Here is an 18,775-nt window from a genome sequence, read left to right as displayed (position 1 = left end):
TCTGTTGCTTAGAAGTTACAGCTAAGCAATGCCAGAACTCACATCTCAGAAAGAGCGAAACAACAATAAAAAGATAAAATGCTGCTGCTGTTTCCCAGTCAACATTGCAAATACAGGGTGGAAAAATGTTAAGTGTGTGTGTGTCTATATCTATATCTATATTTATATCTGGTGGCGCAGTGGTTAAATGCCTGTACTGCAGCCATTCACTCGAAACCACAAGGTTGCGAGTTCAAGACCAGCAAAAGGGCCCAAGCTCGACTCAGGCTTGCATCCTTCCGAGGTTGCTAAAATGAGTACCCAGACTGTTGGGGGCAAATTAGCTTAGTTGCTAATTAGCTTACTTGCTGTTCACCGCTATGATCCTTGGAATAGAGGTATATAAATAAAACAAATTATTATTATTATTATTACATGTTGAGTAGGAGATTGAGGTGACAGTTCTAATATTTTGCTGACTCCTTGGGCATAGAACTATAATAATTGAGAACGTCCTCAGAGTTCTTTGATGATCTAGATTTTAATCACAGTTGGAGAAAAAAAAAGCTTCTTCCATTCTAGTGCTAAGTTTGGCCGGTCTTTGTGGCATCTGCAGCTGTTAATCCAGGAGTGATGGCTGTAGGAATGTGAGGAAGAAGGTCTCATTCCCCCCCCCCATCTTTTTCTGTTTTTCTGCCCCAGCAGAAATGTATTTCCCAGTGTCTAAGCCTTCAGTGAGGCAGAGGGAAGGGTGAGGAAGCATGAGAGTGATGCTGATCACTCTGCTGAAGCAGCTGCAGCAAGAGAAAAAGGTAAGACATACTGGCAGCTGCTGCCCTTAACATCAACCACATAAGTGGGTCTATTCTAAAGCACCCGTGGAGCAAACGGTAATTACAAACAAATTCAGCTGTCTTGAAGGAGGGAAGCCTCATCAACGCCCAAGCTCTTCGGCTCTTGCTTGTGCAAGACTATATCAAGCTTAGTAGCGCTTACACTATCCAATACATTTCCTTTAGCTTCACTTCAATTAGAGACTTAAGAACTATTATAGTTTTTCTAGAATAGATAGTCTGACAGTTACCATGTCTCTAGCTCCAAATAGCATGAATACTAAAAAATCTGAAAATGGAACATTTTACCACACTTTCCTGACATGTGTGAGACGCAGTCCACCTCCTGATAGCAGTCAGCACTTCTGCTAGAGAGTGAGCCAAGCCCCCACCATGCTGTACTTCTGCATGGTCCCCAGATGTATGAAAGGGATGTCTGAGTTTATAGGCTCACCCATACTGAGACTCAAGGGACTACGAGTTGAATCTATCAAGACTGCTATAGTGTCATCCCAAAATCTCAACATAGGCTTGTCCACTAAGCTCAGTAATAAGAAAAACAAATGCTGCTAGCTGCTTACATCTACAGGAACATCATAGGATAGATTTGGGGAACGGATGGTGTAGGATTGGATAGATTATACAAATGGGTATTCTTTATATTTAAAAAAAACCCTGTCTTTGGCTGTGGGGAGAATGACACAACTAGAAAGGATATGTCCGTTGGGGTGAATGGGTTGATTCTGTGTACTATACGTTTGATTGCAAAGGCACCAGAGTTTATAGGAAAGGACACCTTAGCCAAGGATGGTCCAGTCTCATTTAACAGGAACTAGAGCTGAAACAAAATGAATTGATTGTTGAAAGGAAGATTATGGCATGCTAAAGAGATTAACTGGACCAGAGAGTTGTAATAAAGGAATTTATACTGTTAAATGAATACAGTGGTAATAATTCCTTCAAATAATCTATGCATAGGATATTAACTATTTACATATGAAACAAGGTGGCGCAAGAAAAGTCTGAAGATCTTAGTGGTTGAATTTCATATAGATCAATTTGCTCTTTAGCCAAGCCCTTCTTGGATGTGATATATGGAACCCTGGTGGCACAGTGGTTAAATGCCTGTACTGTAACCATGCACTCAAAACCATAAGGTTACGAGTTCAATACTAGCCAGCTGCTAAAAAAATATGTTGGAGTTGAGGTGTGACTCTAGCTCAGAAGACTCTAGCTCAGAAGACTCTAGCTCAGCATTCTCTGAAGATGCCAGCCACAGATGCTGGCGAAATGTCAGGAACAAACTCTTCTAGAACAGGGTCACATAGCCTGAAAAACGCACAAAAAACTATGGATGCTGGCCATGAAAGCCTTCGGCTTCACTCTAGCTCAGAAGCTTTCTTTCTAACTCTTAGGTGGTATACCCCAAGGGACAGTGTGCTGATCTTTCAGGCTGAAGAGAAAATAGAATAAAAACATCCAAGCAACACAATTAAACACATTTAATCAACTATGTCTCGCATTTATACCCATTCTCTTTATAAATGTTGATGGTAGTTTACAGTCAATAAATAAAATGACCAGGAAATGGGCTGCTTTTTCTTTTCTTTTCTTTTCATTTTAAGAAAAGTTATGTTCCAGAACTTGGGTATCACAGCTGAAAAGATGCTGCCTGTTTGAGGTACCCATCTACCATGTTTGATGGTGGCAAGTCAGAAAGCATTAAGAAGATAAGTGAACTTGACAGGCAGATTCAAATAGAGGAATGTCATTCCCAACTAAAATATCTGAGCAGCAGCTAAAAATAAGAGCAGAATCTGCAAGAAACTAAGCAGCATATTTTAAACTAAACAACTCACAGAGGAAAACGTAATCAATATTGAAGGCATGCCAAAAAAAAGTATAGTCTTTACCAAGCAACAAAAGGTCAATAAAGAGGAATTTACATGCTGCCCTTCAGTTTGCAATACTTCTAGGGCAGCTACAGAACGACGGATAAAACAAAGGATTTTTTTTATATAAAAGGCCAAATACATAGCTCAATAAAACTCAATTTAAAAAAGTACAAACCGCTTGGAGTCAGTAAAGTCTATTAAAAATGTGGTCTATAATTAGCTTAAGTGACATACTGGAAGGCCAAAAGAGGATCATGTTCAGCACCACCAAGCAACTCCAGGACAGCATTCCACATTAAGGGGGCTCCAACTGAAAAATTCCTTGACTAACCATAGGAGGAAGAAAGACTTGAAGGGCCCCTGAAGATTACACAAAGTTCAGACAGTTTCATGTGGGAGGAGGTAGTCCTGTTCAGAGTCTCTCTGCTCTGACCCAGTAGGAGGCATTGTGCAGCATTGTCTTATGTGACAGTGACATTCTGGATGCTTATTTCAAAGTAGTCTTGTTGCCCTAGCAGCAAGAACATGTTTGAAGGGTATGGTTTCCAGGAGAGTTTTCCTCTTTCCATTACTCCTAGAGCTGTTTTTATTTTTCTTCAATATGGTTAGTGTGACTGCTTTGATATCACCTGCTATTTTATTGTGTAATAAAGCTGTAATGTGAATTCACCCCTGTCATTGGACTGCATTTGCAATTGAACAGTGCACATCCATTTTCCAAGCACTCTTGCGGGAAGATGTGCTTGAGTTTCTATACATCCAACTTCCCCTAGGAAAACTCTAAAATAGAGGAATAAATATTAACTTTATGTGAAGTTCTTTAATGGTAGTTCAAAAATGCTATACAATAAATATATGAATATGAGATTTAAAATTATAAGCAAGCATTTTCTTTCCTATAGCCATACATCTAATGTAGACGCTGTAGCACCTTAGCTAGAAGATGTTCCCTTGGCTCATAAGGCTGTTTGTGTTTGTAATATGTATTCTTCACTGCTCACTGCTATAATATAAAAGCCTGGGAAAAAACCCTTCAAAGTTTTATTCGTGGCTTTCCTTCCCACTGGTACAGGAAAATAGGTGATGGTGCCAATTGTACAGAAATAATGAGTGACAATATTTTCTTTTCTCATTGAATTATTGGACTAATGAATATGACATCAAAATTGCTCAATTTTCTTGTATCGGTCAAGCTCTTGTACAGAATGAAACTGAACAGTATAAGAAATCCACATGTTAATTCTTACATGAATGTCTTTTGAAGGCACAATGAGGCTTCCCAGGGAAAACAGCAGTGAAAATAAAATAAAATGCTTCATTTGCTAACAATTATAGCTAAGAAATGTTCAGGGCAGGGTTTGAAGGGTGAATCAGAGACAGAAGGAGTTGGTGAATGGAGAATATGGGGAAATAAAAATAAAGCAAGTCTGTTTTTGATGTGGGGGAACTGTAGGAAGAAAACAGGTGCAGAGTGTTTCTTTAATGTTAGGTTTCTATCTGAATTTTTGAGCTCTGGGCTTTTGTTATACTGTAGTGTGTTTTTCTCTTACTAAGGTGAAAAAAAAATTCAAGGTCTACTCTGAACTACAATTGATGGATACCTTGGAAACCACTCTGTTTGTTCTACCTCTTTATTAACATTGGGGGAATGGGTTTTATAAATGTCATTTCACTTGGATTTGATTTTATTACCATGATAGCCAACATATAATGAAAGTTTTTTTAAAAAAACAAACAAACAGCTGAAAAGCATCCTATGCATATTGTATTATGATACAGAGAAAAACTCAGATCCAGTCTTTAGAATTATCAATTTAAAAGACCTCATCTATTACCATGGCTATCATGGTAATAAAATGTTGGACTAGATCCCCTGTATATGTTTTTTTTTACAGATAGACAACAGCCAGAAAAGTAAAAATTATAACCCTATTTCTTTTATAAATAAAATCACGGTGGGTCATAAAAATTGTCATATACTATCACTTGCAAAATCTCACAGATATGTGGCTTGTGGGTAGAGTGTTCTTAATCTGAAATGTTTTATTTGCCTGCGAACACATGCAGAACACTTTTCTGAACTGTTGTAGTACTGCATGCTCTTACTCCCAGCCAGGAAGCATGGACTGCAAAGGAAAGTGGTAGAGCACATGATTTGTTGTTTTAATTTAATGGAACATACTTCTGAACAGATTTTCTTTAAAAAGTCATAGATAGGAATGGGAAGACGTGAATATAGCTAGCTGTATTTTTTACTCCAAGTTCCAACCTTACCAGACCCCTGAAAGTGTGTGATTCTGTGAAGAAGCAGATTAGTGAAAACCATAATGGGAGTGATGGGATGGATTGTTGTTCTTATTTTGCTGATACCAACTTAAGTTGGCCTATTAGTGAGAGAGATCCATCAACTCCCCTTCTCAGGTTTTGCAAACTCAGACCCATGGCTCCTTTGAACAAATCAATCCAATTCTAATGCAGTTCCCCCTCTTTTCCTACTGCTTTCCACTTTACCAAGAATTATTGTCTTTTCCAGTAAGTCACATGGTCTCATGATGTGTCCAAAGTAAAACAGCTTCAATTTAATTGGCTTCTGCAGAGAATTCAAGCTTGATTTGGTCTAGTACCCATTTATTTGTCTTTCTAAGCAGTCCATGGTATCCATAGCACTCTCCTTCAGCACCACACTTCAAATGATCTGATTAGTTAAAATTTTGAATTTAATTTTCCGTCCCTCCCTGTCTAGGTTTCACATCAATATATAAAAATCAGAAGTACAGTACTATGGCATGGATGAGTCTGGCTTTGATATCTAATGATATATCTTCACACTTCAGGATGGAGAAGTGGAGAAGACAGTTCTTCAAATAACCTGGGCCTAAGCCATAGTTAAAGATTTTCTTTACTTTACCTTAGTTATCAATCAAAATGAAGACTGTCATTTAAAAAAAAATCAAAATATTTTAGTTGTTTTTTCACATTTTAACTTTTGTATTTTGTGAACACTTTTTTATCTACTGTAACCCTCCTTGAGTTTTGAACTGAGAAAAAAGCAGGATAACAATTGTAAGCCTGAGGGCAAGGAACCGTCTAACTAAAAGATTGTATGTACAGCGCTGTGTAAATTTACAGCGCTTTATAAATAAAGGTTAATAATAATAATAATAATAATAATAATAATAATAATAATAATAATAATAATAATAAAGTTGTTGTTGCAACAAAAACCATTTGTTGCTTCTAGTTTTGGCCTGACCAGCGAAACTAAACAGGAGCAGCAGTGTCCCAGCAAAGCTCCCAAAGCTTAAGCAGGGTCCCAAATCTGAAAGCTCCTTTTTACTGCTGCTTCTTTCCCCCTCCCCCTGCCACATACTCTAATTCCTTGCTCCAGTCAGTCAGTCTGTCTGTCCCAAAATTACACTCCAAGCCATAAGTAGTAATATCCTTCACCCAAAGCCTTGAAAAAGTTCCCCACCTGCCACTGCCACCACCAGAGAAAGATGCAGCTAAGGGAGGGAGCTTGTGCAGGCAAGAGACACCACCAAACTAATGATCAGCTAGCCTGCGTTGTGGTTTTAAGGGACTCTGAAAAGAAGTTTCATACAACCCTAATCTCCGTCATGGTCCGGAAGGCTGCTGCTTCCCCTTGTCTTTCTTCTGCACCACTACTTTGATAGAAAGCTCCCTGGTGCCCCCTTTCTTCCTCACCACCTCCCTGGATCTTTCCACTAAGGCACTGACTGGTGTACTGCCCACTTTTGGCCTCAGTTCATTAAAATTATGTAATTTATCTGTGGTTATTTTTTGTTTTTTAAAAAATGGTCAGTTGCAACTCTGCTTTTGCATTTTCTTCTTTGAATTTCATCAATAGTCGTTCCAAGTGAGAGGGGATGAGAGGGGGAACATTTTTAAAAGGCCAAGATAAAATGTATGGGAGGTGGATGGGTTGGAAAACTTTCTGCTCACTCATCCAAATGCCTAGCAATAACAAACACATGAGAAGATTTAAAAAGGAGATTAATGTGATTTACTTCTGAGTGGACATAGGGAGCGTATGGGTTTAGCTAAATGGGTTGGCTACTAACAGATAGCTCAAACCTTACTAAGCCCTTCAAAACTTATAACTCACAAAAGCAGAGGGTGAGTGGGGATCAGAATAGGAAGAAAGGAAAAAACCAAGAATGGAAGAAACAAGGGTGGGGTTGAGAAAACTTTTCACTTAAGTATCTAAGTCCCTAGCACTGTGGGTGAACAATGTTATAAATCTCAAGACTGCAAAAGAGTTCACTGCAGCTCACCCAATAATAATATGTAATGCTGTATATCAATCACAGTGTTGGGAGCTAGAAATAAATGAGCTGGAAATAAAGATGGTAATTCATCTTTGTCATTGTCATCACAGGCTTCACTAGGGGAGTGCGGGGAGTGTGGATGGCACCCAAAGAGGATGACACCACTGATCCTCAAACATCTGCCTTTTGGCAGAAATGGGCTGTGGCATTCACCTGCATCCCTTTAAAATGCCAAAGGGATGGTGGGAGTGAGGTGAGCCTCAGTTGGAGGAGAAAGGAGAGGCCCCAGGGTTTGTTGGTTGGTTTGTTTTTTAAAGAAATTTTTAACTTTAAATTTTTAATTTAAAAAAATACTAAAAATTCATTTTTAAAAATTCTTTTACATTTTTCTTTAACAGCATCACATCTTACCAAATTATCACTTTAACCACATGAAACTATGTGCATGTAAATCCATTTAGGGTGTTAGTGTGATACTGTAACCTAAAGGTATAATTTTATTTTTTTATGGAGACTCAGCATGGCATGGTGGTTTGAGTGTTGGATTATCACTCTGGAGAACAGGATTCAATTCCTCACTCAGCCATGAAACCCACTGGGTGCCTTGGGCAACTAACATGCCCTCAGCCTTAGGGGATGGCAATGGGAAACCTCCCCTGAACAAATATTATCATGAAAACCCATGATAGGCTCTCCATAAGTCAGAAATGACTTGAAAGCACACAACAACAAAAGTTGTTTATGTCACAACTGTTACCATTACATTCAGTGATATATGGGAATTATGATTTGTAACTAACATTAGTACAAATTTTTTACTAAGGATTCTATTATTATTATATTATTATTATTATTAACCTTTATTTATAAAGCGCTGTATATGGTATGGTATGGGAGGAGGTCAGTGGGGAATGGGTGACACCATGAGTTACTGCACTGGGTGATGCCAACCCAAGTGACACCACTTGTTATCAGAATAAAATCAGGAGAGGAGAAGAACTGAAGAAAGTCTTAATGAACCCGCATCTGGTAGAAGGATATATAGGCCAATGTATGGTAAGACAGGTTTAGGATCTTCAATTACTGTAGTTCTGGTTTTTGTTTAACAGGCAACTTAGTCTGCCTTCCAACAGAAAAATGTGGCACATTTGTTCCAATTCTAATTCTTCTCCTGAGCCCCTTCCTGTTTGCAGGAATCTTCAAGAGAAAGAACCATTTATGAATTCAACATTCTAAAAGTATTTTAGCACATTAGAGGATTAACTTCAGCCTTAACTGGAAAATCTAATGAGTTAAGCCACACTAGGAGGAAAATCTAATGAGTTAACAATTAGGTTGTCTAGACAGTTATTTCTAAACTCTGCTGTAGGCATTGAGCAAATTATTTGTGAAATACCTGACATACAGCCATTGCATAGGTTAAACCAGAATCACAACAAAATATCAAGGGGAAAAAACAGCAATGCCCATTATATTATGATCAAAATGTTGGCCTGCTAGATTTTTTTTTTTTTTAGTATATTGAAATAGTATATTCTCAGCTGTAGAACACATACATACACAGTAAGAAAAAGAGAAAGAGAGACTATCCACAACAATCTTGAATGGTTTCAGCATTTTCCATTCTGCACAGAGAAATAGAAGTTCTCAAGCAGTTAAAAAAGTAAATCAAGAAATCTTTATGAAATTAAGTATTTTTTCAAGCAAAAGTTTTTCAATTCAACCACTGATAGTCTGAGTATTGATGAATTGTTAGCACAACAGTTTTACTTTTCTCAGTGCAGGAGTACATCTATTGCATGTTCTGGGACATCATTAGATTTTTATATCCTCTCATAGCGAGGATATAGAAACATCTACAGCCATCTGACTTGTTTGCTAGTTACTTTGTTGATTAAATCACTGGCATCCAGTCAGACTTGAAGGCTGCCATTGAAACAGAAGCCAAGCCTGAGGTGTCCTTGCATGATTTTTTTGCCTGGAGCTCTGTCAGATGCTTCCCTAGATACATATCAACAAACAGCCATATATAAGCTTGACCCTTCCATGTTCATTCTGCTTAATTCAAAGCCGTGAAATAAAAGCTGTCTCCATTTTAGAATGTATTTTTAAAAACTTTTTTTAAAGAGAATAAAGAATTTCCATATCTGTGGAAGCTCATAGTTAGCAGTCTATGTCATTGCATAATTTGTTTACTGAAATATTCCCTTTCTGGGGAAAGTGATAAAATGTGTGGATGTACTGTATTTTCTGGCGTATAAGACTACTTTTTAACCCAGGAAAATCTTCTCAAAAGTTGGGGGTTGTCTTATATGCTGGGTGTCATATTATAGGGCGGGTGCTGAAACTTCCGAGCTGGACTGGAGAATCTGCGGTCACCGCATATGGTGGGGGGAGCTCGAAAACGGCCGCAGCTTCATCCCCGCTGTATGTGGTGATTGTATGAAAGCAGCTACCACTCTGATAGTCTTGGAGACAGGGAGGGCTGGGCAGATAGGGAGAGCTGACCAATCCAAGCAGGCTTTGTACACAACAAGGTTTCCTGCTAAGGACCTGCATGTCATAGGCATTTGAATTTAAATTATCATATTTAAATCAAATCTGATGTTTTAAAATTTTTTATTTGGTGTGCGTTGAAAGAGGAGTAGTCTTATATGGTGAGTATATCCCAAACTATATTTTAACTGGAAAAGTTGGGGATCGTCTTATATGCCCAGTTGTCTTATACGCCAGAAAATACGGTAATCTTTTTCCCCTTACCAGCATGGCATCCTCCTGGAGTTTGGGACAGAGGCTACCATAGAGGGGAATCTTGAGACAGATGGGAAAATATTTATCTGTTGATCTTACCAAGTCACTAAGGGGCCTTTAGTTCAGCTCAGAAGCTAGCAGCTCATACACCTTCTGTTGCGATGTGCTGAAAAGAGTCTAATTTTCCTATCCTAGACAAGAAGCATGCTGCAGTCCTTTTCACAAGTCAAGTAGAACGCATGGCAGCAGTTGACCCTTAAAGTTACAAAAACATAAACAGTGGATGCTAATTTCAGTTTCCCCAGAAGAACTTTAGCCTTAGGATGATGCTTATTTATTAAATTTGTAGCCGTCACATTGCCAAGCTTGTTCCAAAGGCACAACATGCTTGATCACAAAGCAGCAGTGCCACAGCTATTCAGAACTGCCCTGATTGGATGGGTACTGAAGACATACGAATATATGGAAATAGATAAACTAACTTTTCTTATTAAAGGAAAGGTAATGGAAGATTTCCATAAAACCTGGGAACCTTTCATATTTTATATGAAGGAAGAAAAAGGGAACTTTGCAGGATTAATCATTGAATGAATAGAAACAGTTACAAAACAAATTAGGCTAAATACACATAAACGTACCTGGTAGAAAATTCAGAAAATATTTGGAAATAAAAGGAAAAAATGAGAAAGGACATAAGCAGATCTGATTTAAACACCTAGAGAAATGCTTTACCAAATTCAGAAATACAAAGGTAGGATGTACAGAAGGTTTTAATAAACAGAGTTGGAGATAAAATAATTGATGTAACTTTTGTATACATATTGACTTATAAATATTACACTATAAATTACGATGGAAAATGTGTACACAATTAATTGTTTTGTAAGATATTTTTTATATTTTATGTAAAAGCTAATTAAAAATATTTGGGGGGGGGGGAACTGCCCTGATTGGGAAGTACACCTTTCAGAAAGACATTTCTTGATCTTTCTTATCTGTCTTAGTATGTACACAATACACTGAGTGCTTCATAAATGCCACATCAATAACTTTTTGGAAGTTTGAGCCTAGAAAATTTTTCATGCAGTATGAGTCATAGACCATAAGTTCATTTACCTTTTATTATGATCTTTGCTTGTTCAAAAGAGGAGTACTGGAAACAGATGGACTGTACCTCACAAAGACTAGGAAGAATGTCTTTGGTAGTAGCATCGCAAATCTGATGTGAATTCTAGAGAAGAAAATGAGAGAGAGAATGCATTCTACAGTAAAATGCAAAATCAATTAATAGCTGAGAACAAACAAGGCTCCAGATCCCTAAAAAACAATGCACACTTTGGGAAGCGAACAAGATGAGCTTGAACTCCTAGTTCAAGAAGGTAAATATGACTTTATAGGTATGATGGAAAGTGGAAGAAAAATGGCAAGGAGGGACAGATCGCCAAGGAAGAGTACAAATATGTAGCCCAAGCTTGTAGGAATAGTATAAGGAAAGCTAAAATGCAGAACAAGCTGGGACTGGCTAGGCAAGCAGGGAACAGCAAAAGGGTTTCCCCCCAGATATTTTCAAAGCAAGAGAATGAACAAGGAAACAGTGGGGCTGCTGTTCAGTAAGGATGGTAAAATGCTAACAGATCACAATTAAAAGAGAGTATTATACAATCCATATTTTGAGTCAGTTTCTCCCCCACAAAAAATTCTGGGAAATGTAGTTTGATGAGACATTTAGCCTTCTCTGTCAGAGAGCTCTAGTGCCACAATACAGGTTCCAGGATTCCCTAGCACTGAGCCAGGGCAGTTAAAGCAGTCTCAAACTTACGTATGCACACACACTCATGCATGAACCATAGTTTCCAAAATAAAGAAAGTATTAATTCCACTGTGTTCTACACAGTCTTCCTCTGGGGTACTGCATTTAGTAGTTCCGGGTGCCTCATTTCAAGAAAGATATAGAGAAGTTGGAGCAGGTTCAGAGAAGAGAAACAAGGATGATAATAGGTATAAAGAATTAAACATATGGAGCATGGTTGAAGGTGATGAACATGTTCAGTGTGGTGAAGAGAAGACTGAAAAGTGACATGGAAACACTATTTAAATATCCCAAGGATTGTCATAGAAGAGGATTCAGGTTTATTATCTGGTGCGCCAGATGTCTAATAGTTTTAAGATTCAGGAGGGTAGATTTTTGTTGAACATTAGAAAGTAATTATTGACAGTAAGAGAAGTTTGACAATGGAATGAATTACTTTTAGAGGTGGTGCAGTGCTCATTGTGTCAACTCCCCATTGCCTTCCTCCCATACACCATACAGAACTCTTAGTAATATTTTTGTACTAATTTTTTGTACCAATGTTACTCATAAATCAGAATTCATGTATATCACTGGATGTAGCGGCAGTAGTTGTGACATAAACAACTAAAAAAATTAAAGCAATACCATATGCACAACCTAAATGCGCATAGTTCCATATGGTTAAAGTGGACATTTAGTAAAATGTGATATTTTTAAAGAAAATTCATCCCACTGAAACTCGCCCCACTTAACCCTCACTTCAGCATTTTAAAGGGACGCAGGCGAATGCCACAGCCCATTTTTGCCAAAAGGCAGATGCTTGGGAGCAGTGGTGTCTCTCCCCTTAGGGCTTCCACTGGCGTGGTCCACACTTCACACCCCACACCCCCCAGTGCTGCCTCTGAAGTGATGTGGTTTCTTTATGTGGATGGATTCAGAAAGAGGCCGGACAGCCACCTGTTGGAGATGCTCTGGCTAGTGATCCTGCACTGAACAGGGAATTGGATTCAGTGGCCCATGGGGCCTCTTCCAATTGTATGATTCTATACAGTGAAAGCAAATGGAGGTAGATTTGTTACAAACCTTTGACTGCTTCATCTCCCTGACTATATAGTTTAGCTTCTGTTATTTTCAAGAATCAGATTGTTTAGCCAGGAAGATACCACTCCCGAAGCCATAGTCTGGTTCTCTGGTTACTTTCCTTTTGGTGGAAGTATTAACAAGGCTCCTAACATCTGTTTAAAATTGCAAGAATTGGAAGAATTGGTTTCACTATTTACCATTAGGAACCTATAGTCTATGCTGCAGTTAATTGTCTCCTGTCCAGTGACAGACTGCTCAACATGCCAGCCCATAAGTGAAACACAAAGAGATAATCTTGATCTTAAGAATGCTGTCTCCAGGCTAAGTGAAGAACTGGTGACCTAGAAGCAGAACAACTGAAGTGTACAAAATCTGCACATTGAGGTTTGACAAAGCATATGATTCTAACATATGACAAACATATCTGGCTGGGAGAAAAAAAATCAATGCGATCATGCAGGATATATTACCATTTTTCCAAGATAGGGAATATCTTAAGAATCATGGTTAACAATTAAGAATCTAAGAATATCCAAGTTGGATCTGACCAAAATTTTGTCTAGTCCAATATTTTGCTTTCTCAGCAACTAACCATATGCAATAGCGCCTTCATTTATATACCACTTCATACCACACTAAACAGTCTCTAAGCAGTTTACAACTATAAGCTAATTGTCCTCAACAATCTGAGTACTCTTTTTAGCGACCTACTAAAAGATGCTAGGCTGAGTTGAACTTGAGCTCCTGTCTTGGATTGAACTCACAACCTTATTGTTGGTGAGCCAGTATCTGCAGTACCAGCATTTAACTACTGCGCTGCCAGGACTCCTATGCCTACAGAAAGGCCACAAGAAGGACATGAGTGCAGTGTTATCCTAGTGACAAAAAAGGATAGACTTGTTGGGGCATTCTTTTTTGTCTTGCAGAAAGTTGCTGAAATTTGAGAGCACTGTTTGCAGCTGTGCAGGTGACAATTGCATAAAATGCTTACATGGTTGGTCTAAGTCAGGGTAGACAATGGCCAAGAGGTGCTCCCCCCCCCCCCGGCTTTTGCTAAAACCATGATTTGCTATGGAATTAGCTTTTGTGGGCTAGTGTCCTTGATTAGCTTCTGTGCATCCAGTGATATGGGCTCTGTTACATTGTACTACAGTGGTGCCTCGGGTTACGAAATTAATTTGTTCCGCCGCCGCTTTCGTAACCCGAAAAGCATTCGCAAGCCGAAATGCCATAGGTGCTAATGGGGAAAAGCCGCGATTTCGTGCGAAAAAGCCGAAAAAAGCACCAATTTTTTTTTCGTAACCCGAAAAAACATTCGTAACCCGGAACAATTATTTCCTATGGGATTTTTTCGTATCCCGGAAATTTCGTAACCTGGGTATTTCGTATCCCGGGGTACCACTGTATGTCTGTTAATTGGTAAAATACAGTAGGATTCATCTTCCTCCCCCCGTTTGCTGCAACAAACTTAAAACATAAAAATGCAACTCTAGATTTTACAAGGATATAATTCCAGAGGCAAATGATAAAGGGTAATGTTTCAAATTTATTTGTTATGTTACTTATTTATAGGATTTATCTTCTGCCTTTCTCCCAAAATGGGATTCAAGGTGGTTTCATAATTATTGCAAGTTACCAAAATTCTCAGTGCAAAATAAATATCATATGATTTTTCCAGTCTAATCTGACAAAATAAAATGATTTTAAAAACCTCATTTTTAAAGAATTTCCTGGGATGGGAACAAAGGAAGACAAAGCATTATTCCTTATTTTTTTTCCTTTTTAAAAAAAATTAATGTGGGATGATGCTATGAAAGAGGAGATAGCTTTATATGCCAAAGGGAATGAAGACTTCATGGACTGTTTCCCCCAAGATGTTTTATAGGGCAAAAGACAAGGAATCACATACTGTACATAGTTTTTCTCAAGCTCTTCAGATTGGCACTGTCATGTACAAGAGAAGACATGTACAGTCACTTCCTGATCACAATTGCTTTCCAGTGGACCAGGAGACATTCTCTGGGCGAACCAGTGTGGGTTCCTTAGCCTTTGCTTTGTTAACTCAGCATGTGGTGTGGGGGCATGGGGAAAATCTGCACTAGTTCTCTAGGCTATGCATGTGTTGATTCATCCATGTAGAGGGCTACTACCTCAGCAGAGTAAGTCAGGGCCTCAGTGCAACTGGATAATTCCTTGGTAAGTAATGGCAGCAGCTAAATAGAATACACAGTCCATGCATAACATCCTCAGAGACCCTTCAGCATGTCTGTTTGGCTAACCATTCATGCTTTGTGTGTGTGTGTGTATTCTAGAAAGCAAACCTTGATTTTGCCATTTCCCTCTCCCATAGTATGTAATGGGACTTGAGCATCCATGGATTTTGGTATCCATGGGAGTTCCTGGAACCAAATCCCAGTGGAAACTGAGGGCCCACTGTACCTATGGACAGCCTGATTCAAATGTTTCGGCTCTAGGATCTCTGATAGGGTTACTAGGTGTCAGGAGCTGGTCCTCGTTTCTGATCATCTGGTTAAGGGGGGGGGGGAGGAATCTCAAGACAAGAACATTTTTAAAAAAACATCACCAGGACCTTGCCCAATGTGATCTCACAAGGCTCTGTCCCAAAGTGTCAAGTATTTGTCCCTGCAATCTCAGGTTCTGGGTTGTCCCGACCTGGTAGCCCTAAAGACTCTCAGAAGAAGCTGCTTCATGTATGCAGCAGAGAGGGGGGTTTCCCCCATTTCCTCTTCAGCAACAGCAATAGTGACCAGTTGGCTATAATCCACACCATTTAATGTATGGTTGTCTATACCTTCTGTTTGGCTGAAGTTCAATGTAGTAACCCCCCTTTAACCTTCCTCCACTCACTGCTCTGATGAAGTGTGCACTGTTTTGTGTCTAGGGGTCAACCTAAGCACACAGCAAAATGGATCAGCGGTACATGTGCAGCAACTGAGGAAATAGTTTGCTAAAATTAACATTTTGAAGCAAGCACCACTAGTTATTTCACACATTATTAACTTATATTACAATTCAAATAAGCTTACAGCTGGCAAAAAAAGTCTCTTTTGTAAAGTGATCTCAAACATAATAGGCTTAATCAGAGATAAATTAAATTAGGCAGTCATGCATACTATAGCATATTAGCACTGAGTAGTTATTAAATACACTTTCTGCTATCAGTTGCACGAGCGGGGATTGTAAGCAAACAGAAGATAACAGCCACTGGTAAACAAAGTTTGTGAAAGAAGCCCTCTGCTTGACAGTTCCTCCTTTTTTCTTTCTGATTATGTTGCAAGGTCTATTGATGCTGCCACTAACTCAAATCTCCATATAGGCTCTAACTTCACTCCCAGGCAATTAGCCAAAAGCACAGCAGACAGAACTAATGAATACCTAGACAACAGATGTTCAGCGTTGGGAACTTTTTCCATCACAATTTTTAAAAATGCGTGAACGAGTCATAGCTATTGAAGTGGAAGATGATGATGTCCATTCGTAATTGTTATAAAATGAGACTTAATGCTGAAAACTTTGCATTAGAAATGTCATCCCGAGAGCTGTGAGATACCCTTTATAGCCCAGTCCTCAAATTCAAGTTATGACAGCCAATAAGGGGCATGGGGCATACGAAGTTGCTATTTTCTGAATTAGACAATTGGTTCATCTTTTCTAATGTAGTCTGTTCATCAGCAATCTAAAGCCTCTGCACCAGTTTTCCCTGTTCCTTTGCTTTTTGACTGGAAATACTCAAGATTGAAACTGGGAAAATCTATATACCAGGTATTGGAAGCATTATAAATTTATTCTTTCTCCTGTAGATCACAACATCTCCAAATATCTAGCTGTAGATTTATGCCACTTTCTCATATTCTAATTTCTCTTCTGATTGTATAAATCTTTCATTTTGTTTCCTTTGTCATGCCTTGTTCTGTGCTCAAAATTGCTAAAACATGACATCGTTATTTTGCCTCTTCCCATGATTCATTGTTCATATTAAAAACATCTTATGTATTAACACTGATGCCAAAACTGTGTTTACATATATGTGTGCTCTGCTTTACAATGGCAACATCAAATGCTAACTTGCATGCTTATCTGATCTCTGGGTCTCTGTTCTAGTACAACCCAAGTCATTTTCCCTTCTGCTCTGGTGTATTTAGAACTTTTCCCAGAGCCATACATTTAGAACCTTGTCCAGGGAAGACTGGGGGAAGACATTTGCGTCTGGGGGTAGGAGAGTGCCAGACAGGCAAAAAGTTAAGAATCCTCCTCTTGCTTCAGTGTTCTAACCTCTCTATACCTTAAACCTATTTTTTAAAACAAAGATAATAGATATAGTTTTTTCATCTCTTTCTTTCTCTTTATATTTTAAAGATTCAATGTTGCTATCTTACTGTGGGTTTTTCGGGCTGCGAGGCCGTGTTTATTCCTGACATTTCACCAGCAGCTGTAGCTGGCATCTTCAGAGAATGTTGTCATGGAATATACTGTTGGTTGAGAAGAAGTGATTCACATTTTAATCTGTGTGTTGTTCTGTTGTTGAATGGCAAGGCCTCAGGGTGTCTATTTAATAAATTATTGTGCAGGCCAAATGGCCGTAATAAAGTTATTTATTTATTATTTAATAAATTATCTATTGTCTGCTGGGAAACCCCCTGACCCTGGGTGGTTTTCATTTGCATTTGCTGGGTCTTGATTTTGGTGTTTTTCCAAGACTGTTAGCCAAACTTTGTTTACTTTAAGGGTTTCTTCTTTCCTGTTGAAGTTGTCTAGGTGTTTGTGGATTTCAATGGCATTCTGACCTGATAGTTTTGGGCATGGTCATGGTCCAGAATTTCAGTGTTTTCACACAGCATTTTATGCCTGGGATGGTTTATAATGTGTTCTGCTACTGCTGATCTTTCTGGGTGACCCGGTGTACAGTGTCTCTCATGTTTCTTTATTCATGTTTGAACACTGCATTTGGTGGTCCTTATGTAGACTTGTCAGCAGCTGCATGGTATGCGATAAACTCCTGCCATGAGATGGTCTTTACTGTCCTTTGCTGAGTGCAGCATTTGCTGGGTTTTCTTGGTTGGTTTATAGATCATTTGGAGGTTGGGTTTTCTCACCAGCGTTTCACCAGCAGCTATGGCTGGCATGTCCAGATAATGCTGGATTCTGTGAATATGCCAGCTATAGCTGCTGGTGAAATGTCAGGAATAAACTCCTCATAGCCCCAAAAACTCACAAAAAACTATGTATGTTGGCTGTGAAAGCCTTCAGCTTCACAAAGGTAACAGATGTTGGTTATATACCATAAATATATGAGCTGTGCAGTTAGTCTACCTATTAGCCCCTTTATCCAAGTAACAGAGTCAGCTTCCTCAGATTGACAGTGTAATGAGGATTACAGGTAAAACTGAGATTCACTAGTGGCTTTGGAAAGATCATGTAGAGCAGAACTGATAGAGTATGAAGTTGTAATATGTGTCATGGGTAATATTTCCATATGTTTTAAAACTACACTGATTATATTTCTTTCTGATACTCCATTTTTGCCTTTAAATATGTTAATATGCCTTGCTGCAGTTAAATCTTAAGATGTTTGCTTATACTCAGGTATACGCACAGCTAAGTGTAACATGTTTGGTGGGAGCTTTAAAATGGCCCAGATTTTAACTCCCTGGGAATGCAAGCTGTCATTTAATAAAATATTTCTAGCTTTTAAAAAATATATACTGTATTAAGATCTGCTTCAAAGTGTTTGTGAGGGCCATGCCTGGTGGGAAAAAAAATAACAAAAAACCCCAGAGGTTTACGGACTAAGGTTTCCAGTCATTAAAGTCAGGGCACAGTGCCTCACTCTCTTTGATCAGCAAAACCAGAGCATAAGTCACACAAACCTGAGGAAATTGCATGGAAAAAGACAACACAGAGAGAAATTATATGCACTTCCTTAAATTGCAAAGTTTATGTGAGGTATAGAATCGAAGATTAGTTTGTGTTTTCTGCTATGGAATGATAAACCATAGAGTAACACTATTAAAGCTACTTTTTATTTATTTAGAAAACATATCTGGGATAGCTATGTTGGCCATATAGCAAAGTACAATACAAAATCCACAAAATGTGATTCCTTTATTGGACCAACCAAAAATGCAAAAAAAT

At 38.6% G+C, this 18,775-nt stretch overlaps 1 protein-coding gene across 7 annotated transcripts in view; it reads left to right on the top strand.

Annotated features, from left to right (window-relative positions):
* The window catches only part of ENOX1 (ecto-NOX disulfide-thiol exchanger 1), a 359,770-nt gene that overhangs the window by 78,720 nt on the left and 262,275 nt on the right, over positions 1-18,775 (top strand). For 4 of the 7 annotated variants that reach the window (XM_042460212.1, XM_042460215.1, XM_042460209.1 and 1 more), the window contains one exon: positions 685-791. The exons of 2 other annotated variants lie outside the window; for them this stretch is intronic. The gene's annotated coding sequence lies outside the window, so the exon portion shown is untranslated. Of the gene's footprint in view, positions 1-681; positions 792-18,775 lie in introns of those variants that run through there. One more of the 7 variants, XM_042460213.1, reaches the window with a different exon arrangement.

Source organism: Sceloporus undulatus, chromosome 3 (genome assembly GCF_019175285.1).
Source record: "Sceloporus undulatus isolate JIND9_A2432 ecotype Alabama chromosome 3, SceUnd_v1.1, whole genome shotgun sequence".
NCBI classification, from domain to species: Eukaryota; Metazoa; Chordata; class Lepidosauria; order Squamata; family Phrynosomatidae; genus Sceloporus; species Sceloporus undulatus.
This window is presented reverse-complemented; position numbering and strand designations above follow the sequence as displayed.